The sequence below is a fragment of the Octodon degus genome, unplaced genomic scaffold, assembly GCF_000260255.1.
Source record: "Octodon degus isolate 3935 unplaced genomic scaffold, OctDeg1.0 scaffold00158, whole genome shotgun sequence".
NCBI classification, from domain to species: domain Eukaryota; kingdom Metazoa; phylum Chordata; class Mammalia; order Rodentia; family Octodontidae; genus Octodon; species Octodon degus.
In genome coordinates, this window is record NW_004524734.1 from 2,227,351 (window position 1) to 2,234,221 (window position 6,871).

The window sequence follows — 6,871 nt, forward strand, 5'->3', positions numbered from 1 at the left end:
GACCGGCGGGCGCTCCCGCGCGCACTCGGCCGCCGGAGCGGTAAGAGCCCGGGCACCCTGACCCCATCCCTTCTTGGGCGGGCTGGGAGACCCTACTGTAGACCCTTGTCCCGCCACTCCTTGTCCCGCAGCCAGTGGCGGGGATGTGGCCGGGGCGGGGGCAGCCGGGGTGCAGATCCGAGGAGGCGGGCGGCGCGGCCGAGGGCCCTGCGTGGGTGCGGGCGTGTGAGTGTGTGTGTGTGAGTGTGTGTCGCTCGGGTCCACGCTCATGCACACACCCACACGCCCGTACGCCGGGTCTGCCCCCTCGGCCCGCGGGAGCCTCCCGCACTCTCCGGTCCAGGCTCAGGCGAGACTGAGAAGTTACCCAAAGTCCCGGGTCCAAGTCCCCGCACCCGGGGCGCAGAGGGAACCTCCGGCCCCACCGCCCACCCTTGGCCTGGAAGCTGAGCTCGGGCCCTGAGCCCCCTCGCACAGCCCCTCGCCTGGCCCTCTGCCGTCCCAGCCCTCGTATGGGTGGCCTCCCCACCACAGCCCACAGCCCCTCCGTCCTGTCGCCTAGCTTCTGCCCGAAATCCGGTGAGTATTTCCAGCCTGCGGTCTCCCGGCGCCTGAAACCTGTGCCTGTCCTGGAGCAGGAGGCCCTTTAGGGAACATTGTGTCCTGCTGACCCGTCAGTTCCCATCCGGAACAGCTTGAAGGATACAAGCAAGTGGTCTCATTAATCAGTGGCTTTCCAGCTCCTCCTTAAGACCTCACCCCGGACAGCCTCCGGGGTTCACAGGAACCAAACTTTATCCGCTGAAGGCCGGGTCTGTCCCTGTCCGCTCCTCCTCCTGGTACCCCTCTGCTCTGTCCCACCCTGCCTTCCATCAAACCTGAGTTTGGGAGAGAATCTGATCACCATCTTACGTTGCAAGCTGTAAGCAAAGGAGTGAAACTTTAGGGTGGAATTTAAGGAACAAGTGAGCCAGTGCAGAAGGAATTTGAAGGTAGGAGGGGACAGGATTCAGACCTTGTGATTAATCCTTTACTTACAAGACCAAGGTTATATAAGACACCGTTCCTTTTCGATCACTATCAGACAATCTATTTCAGTCCAGTAAATATTTGTGGATCGCAAATGAAGCCAGGTGCTATTGGTCACAGTCCTGGAAGATGAATAACATGGAAACAAACACTTCTAAAGATAGGCAGGCAGTAGCAGAAGTCTAGGCAAGGTCTCACAAACATTTAGGAGTGGGAGCGATTGATTCTTTGAAAGGAGTGGGGCAGATGATCGAAGATTTCAGAGTGAAAGGTAGCCAGAGCAGATGGTGGCAGAGCAGCAAGGCAGGGAGTGTGGAGGTTTGTGTGGCTGTGGCAGTTGTGAGCGTGCTGGGTGAGAGCATAGCAGGAGACCGAGATTGGAGCTGAATTACGAGGGCCACAGATGCTGTGCAAAAGTTCTTACACTTATGGGACTTATTCCTCCTGTACTGGGGACTAAACCCAGGGCTTCACCCTGAGCTACATCCTCAATTCTTTTTAAATCTTTTAATGACAAGTTCTTGCTAAATTGCTGAATCTTTAATCCTGGCAGTCTGAGAAGATGAGGCAGGAGTACTGAAAGTTCCAGTGCAGCCTAAGCAGCTGAGCAACCTAAGTTTTTAAGCAGAGGAACCAATAGATTTCATCTTTGTTTGGGAAAATTGCCATTTGGACACATGGACTTGCATCTGGACCCCAACACCTGTAGTTGACTCTCTGCAGGGGAGCTGGAACCTGTCACCCAGAGGCTGTGTTCCTGGTCCTTTGCTGACCAGCACTTTTTTGACCAGGGGAGGTGATCTCATACAGACTTTTGTTGTACCACATTTAGATTTTGCCACGTGAAACCATTAAAAAATAAATCTATCAACTGCCACCACTTTTGAATAAAGTGAAAAATACTTTAACACCAAGTAAAGCATGAAATCTAGATTTGCAAGATGAAAGCAGCCTTATGTTTAGTAAATTTAGATTTATGGAAAGCTCAAGATCTTGTCCCCATTTTTCTCCATCGTCAGGGTCTGGCCCCAGGGCTGCAGTCAAGGTTTGGAAAAAACAAAGTACTCAGTTGGTGTTGCCCATCTTACCTACAAGAGGATGAAGCAAGGAGGCCCCAAGAGAAGGAGTGGGCTGTTTGCCCACAGAGAATCTTTGTCACTCGAGGCCACAGCTGCAAGGCGTAGCTCTTTCACCTCAGGACCCACACCTCTCACCTCTTGCCCTTCCTCCGCACTTTGTCTTGTCCCCCATCAGATGTCTATCAGAGTTTGTTCCAGGACACACATTTGCACACACTCTTACCCACCGTGCCCTAATAACCTTATCAAAGCCCCGTTCAGACTCTCCCTTGCATCCCATCAGTCTAGTCCCGGCACATTTTTCCTTTATTTAATGGGCTTTTTATGCACTGCTTTTGAGTAGTTTTGTGTTAGTTCTTTAGACAGATTGCTCCTTTCAGAAAGACAGTGCCCTCTTCTGTTTTACACTTATTTAGGAAGCTCTGATGATGATGCTCCGATGTCTCGTGTAGTTCTAGGAGAGTTTTAGATGATGAATGAATTTGTTCATGAAAAACTAACTTATTCCCAGCCCACAAAGAGTTCTTTATATGTCATCCTTCTTTCCTTTGGAGTTCCCTAAAGCAGCCTCCTTGTTTCCAGGGGTTGAGTCTTCCTAGCTTCAAAGCCAGAGTCGGGGTGCAGTGATCAGTGTCAGAGCCAGAAATCAGGAAGGACGTGATACTGTGCTTCTGGTGCATCCAGACAGGCCTAGGGATCTCCCGAAAACATCAGTTGTATCACAGCCGAAATCCTGGTAAGCTCCAACACTGCCTGTTCAGAAAGAACTGTGCACTTACAGCAGACAAAAGGACGCAATCTTAAAAATGACATTTCCCCCATCACGACAGAATCCGGGGTCAGTAGAGATCTATCAAGACAAACAGGTTTAGGGAAATTTTAAAAGTTATAATAGGTAGAATTAAATACAGATTAGAAGTACACACCATTAGAAGTTAAAATAAGTGACCGTTTTTATCACTTAATGGGTGTAAGCATCTGGTCTTTCTCCAGTGTGCATAATCGGTAAATATTTTTAGCACTGTCAGGTTAACAACACCTTAGAGCTGATTTTAAATATTTATTTATTTGCTATTTCCAAAGCATTTATGTTGCTGCCTGAATGTAGAACAGCCATAGAAAAGAGATTTTTGTTTGTTTGTTTGGTTGGTTGGTTTTTTGCGGCAGTCTCAGCCCACACTGGGGGCGGGGCTGGCGTGGCATGTGTCGAACTGGGGTCCCTGCGCACTTGCCTAAGCTTGCCTAAGAAGGCACTTTAGGCTGCTGCGTTATCTGGCCAGCCTCAGAAGAGTTTTATTGGAGTGGTTTTTTTGCCCTTTGGGAAAATGACCTAAAGTGATTGGACCATCAGATGTAAGTGATAGCTCTAGGGTTCCTTCCCTGCCTCCTCCCTATCCAGAGGTTTGTGAAGAGAGTCTTAAGTTCTCCAATGGAGTCTTTCTGAATACTCTCAGTGTATTAGCACCCAGACTTTCTTCCTCGCCTTGGTCTATGCTGCCCCAAGCCCTAGCTCACTGTCCTTTCAGGCCTCTGTTCTAGAAACAGGGCGTGCTCGAACCTCTCGGCTCCCAGCCTTGGCGTTCTGCATTCAGCTCGCAGCACTAGAAAGCCTACTCCAAGAGGCCCCAGGATGTTGGGCCCAGTGAAATCCTGTGCTGTGGTTGTGGAAAGGCAGGCAGTACCAGGACATTACTCTCCCTAGAGCGCATACCATAAAACACTTCCCGGTGCAGGAGCGGGGAATGATTTCTCATGTACCTGATGGCGATTAGCATGCGCTGGAATTCCAGTCAGCAGATGAACTTTCTTGAAAAGTAAACACCCAGTTATGGATTTTAAAATGCTTGCTGAAGAATCCTGGAGAACATATTCTTGAATCTGTAACATTTCAGTTGTTAACCAATTGCCCTCGTGATGCAAAGTTAAACTAATTAAAATACATGTGTACCACATAGTAGTATTTTAGAATCTATTATGGGTAGTGTAGTAGCACATTTAGGACAAAGTGTAGAGGTTAAAGTGTCCATAATGGCATTTGTTTGCCCATGAATGCCTATCACATCCAGATTTATCCTCTTATTCCTGCTTATATAGAAAAGGGAAGTAGATTGGAGTTACTTAAAAACCCAGATTAATAATAAGGATGTTCAAATTACCTTCCTAACAAAAATATCAGATTATGTCTGTGACCAGCTACATATGAAACATGGGAATAAAAGTAAAATTGAAGTATCATTTATTCTCCTTAAGGTTTGGACTTAAAGACCCAGGTGGGAACAGAATAGATTAAGACAGAAATCTTGAGGATGTGGCCATCAAATCATGTCCTAGGCCAGGGACAGCAAACATTTTCTGTGGCAGCACAGATAGGAAATATGTTAGCCATTTGTCATGCTAGAGGAGCTGTAAGCAAAAGGATATGCCTCTGTCCAGTAAAATTTTATTAACCAAGACAGGCAGAGACAGGCGGTGACATCTGGCCAGCAGGTTGTGATTTGCCAACTTTACGCCATAGGCCAGGCCTGACTCCAAAAGAGGCTTTCACAAAGATTTCAGTCAGCTTCCCAAAGACAGTAGGTTTTCAAGCTGCTCCCCTCCAATCTACTCCCCTCGCCTCTCGACTCCCTTTCGGCCCATAATCCACAATGATAACCCTTTTGCAGCAAAGTGGCCTTGTACCATTCTTTCCTGTTTTAGCTAGGCAGACTCCTTGATGGCTTGTGACCAACCTTGAAGGTTCAGTACTTAATAAACCAGCCAGGGGGCAATAAGCAGGTTCTGCCTTTCCTACCTTGAGACTTGTTTACAGGAACATCACTGAATACAGCTCTGGCAGGAGTTGAGTTAAACTTTCCAGCTCAGTGTTAACACTTTGAATCTAGGATATCTCTCAAACCCATGTCTTGAAGGCCTGGCTCCCAGATTAGGGCTCTTGAGAGGTGATGGAAATGGTACGGGTGAGGCTTAGTGGGAGATCTTCCAGTCTCTTCACGGATGCCCTTAAAGCGAATGCTGGGAACCCCAGCCTCTGTGTCATTTTCACTTCCTGGCCAGGAAGGGCCGCATGCTCCTGCCATAGTAAGCTGCCTCCCCACAGGCCCCAGAGCAACAGGGTAACTGTCATGGCCTGAAACCACCAAACTTTCAGCCAAAATGAACCTTTTCTCTTTATAAGGTGATCATCTGAGGCATTTGTTGTAGCGATAGAAAGCTAACACATTCAGTTAACCGAGAGCTACAGGAATAAAAGAAAGACAAGATGAAGTTACAGAGTTGCTTAGAGCCACCCACTACGATGAACATTTGAGTATCACTACTTAAATATTAATAAACTCAAGCGCCGTGCCATATTAATTGACCTTCCCACTATGTGCAAAAAGCCGCATTAAGCGTTGTATAAAATGTGAAGGCAAAACGAGGAGGACCCTTGTGTTAGAATTACAATATAATGGGGGGAAATTCAAGCACCTCTAGTCAAAGAGAATTGTAATGCTTCTGGGTGAAGCAGCCACAAGTCACTCTGAGGGTTCAGAAGAAAAACTAAATGCAATCAGAGGAATGAAGAGTTAAGGAGGTAGTGGCTTTACCTGAGTGTAAAATGGTTTTCTTTAAAAAAAAGAAAAAAAAAAAGCAACAGGCTGACCCAAGTCCTCCTGAAATTCTGTGGTAACTGAACAGATACTCATATTACCTCATGGAAGGTTTTGAAAGGGGGCCAGGGAGAAAGCTCAGTGGTCTAAGCACTTGCCTGGCAAATACAAGGACTGGGGTTCAGTCTCAGGTACTGCATGCCATGCCAGGCTCATGCCGAGCCAGCCGCCAAAAGCGGGTATGGTAGTGCATGCCTGTAATCCCAGTGCTGGGGAGGCTAAATCAGGAAGATCATTAAGAGTCCAACCTGCATAGTGAGACCCCATACCAAATAAATAAATAAATAAATAAATAAATAAATAAATAAATAAAAGAAAACATTGGAAGGGCCTAGTAGGAGGTTAGCCAGGGGATGGCAGCTGAAGGTGGGCCTTCACTCAGTGGGGACAGGAAGGGGAATCCCTGAGGATGTAGTTGGAGCTGGCAGGTGAAGGATGGGAAGCTGGGCAGAGAGGAACAACGCAGTGGTGAGCTCAGTCCTGAAATAGCAGGAACCCCAGTGGGGGCCCGGGCGTGAGAACAGAAGACTGGCCGTGGGTTCTAGCCGTGAGTGTCTCTCCAGGATTTGGCCACTGGTGGAATGGAAAGAGGAATGGAAAGAGGCAGGCAGCACTGCACGTAGGGTTCTGATGCGATTCATTCTCAGACATGGGCTCAAATTCCAGGTCTGCTCTTTACTAAAAATATGGCCCAGAGCACCAGTTCCTTTCTGTGTAAAATGGAGCTCATCATGTCTAACTCAGGAGATAAAGACATTGAAGTGGCCTGGATGTAGAAGGTGCCCCATAATTGATAGATATTGATATTGTATGTTCTTGGAAAGATGAAAGATTAGTCAGCCAAAATTCTAAAGTTTTAAGTCTGGATTATTAGGAGAAATCTAGGTAGTGTTTGGAGAAATACAAAAGACAAAAGATCTGGTGTTTAGAGGAAGACAGGTTCCCCAGGGGATAGGAAGAGATGTCCAGCTGGCCAGCTGGTAAGTAATTTAGAACTACTTACTTAGAAGTAGTGGTATTTAAAAAAAAGACAACAGTACTACTTAAATATAGTTCCTATTCCACAAAATTCACGTGTTTTTTTTTTTTAAATGAAGTTTAATAGTTTCTTTC

At 47.1% G+C, this 6,871-nt stretch overlaps 1 protein-coding gene across 3 annotated transcripts in view; it reads left to right on the top strand.

Moving 5' to 3' along the window:
• Positions 1-6: 6 nt before the first annotated feature.
• Positions 7-6,871, top strand: part of Fam114a1 (family with sequence similarity 114 member A1) — an 87,879-nt gene continuing 81,014 nt past the window's right edge. The window contains exons 1-2 of one of the 3 annotated variants that reach the window (XM_023702806.1): positions 599-812; positions 921-992. The gene's annotated coding sequence lies outside the window, so the exon portion shown is untranslated. The other 2 variants (XM_023702805.1, XM_023702807.1) reach the window with 2 other exon arrangements.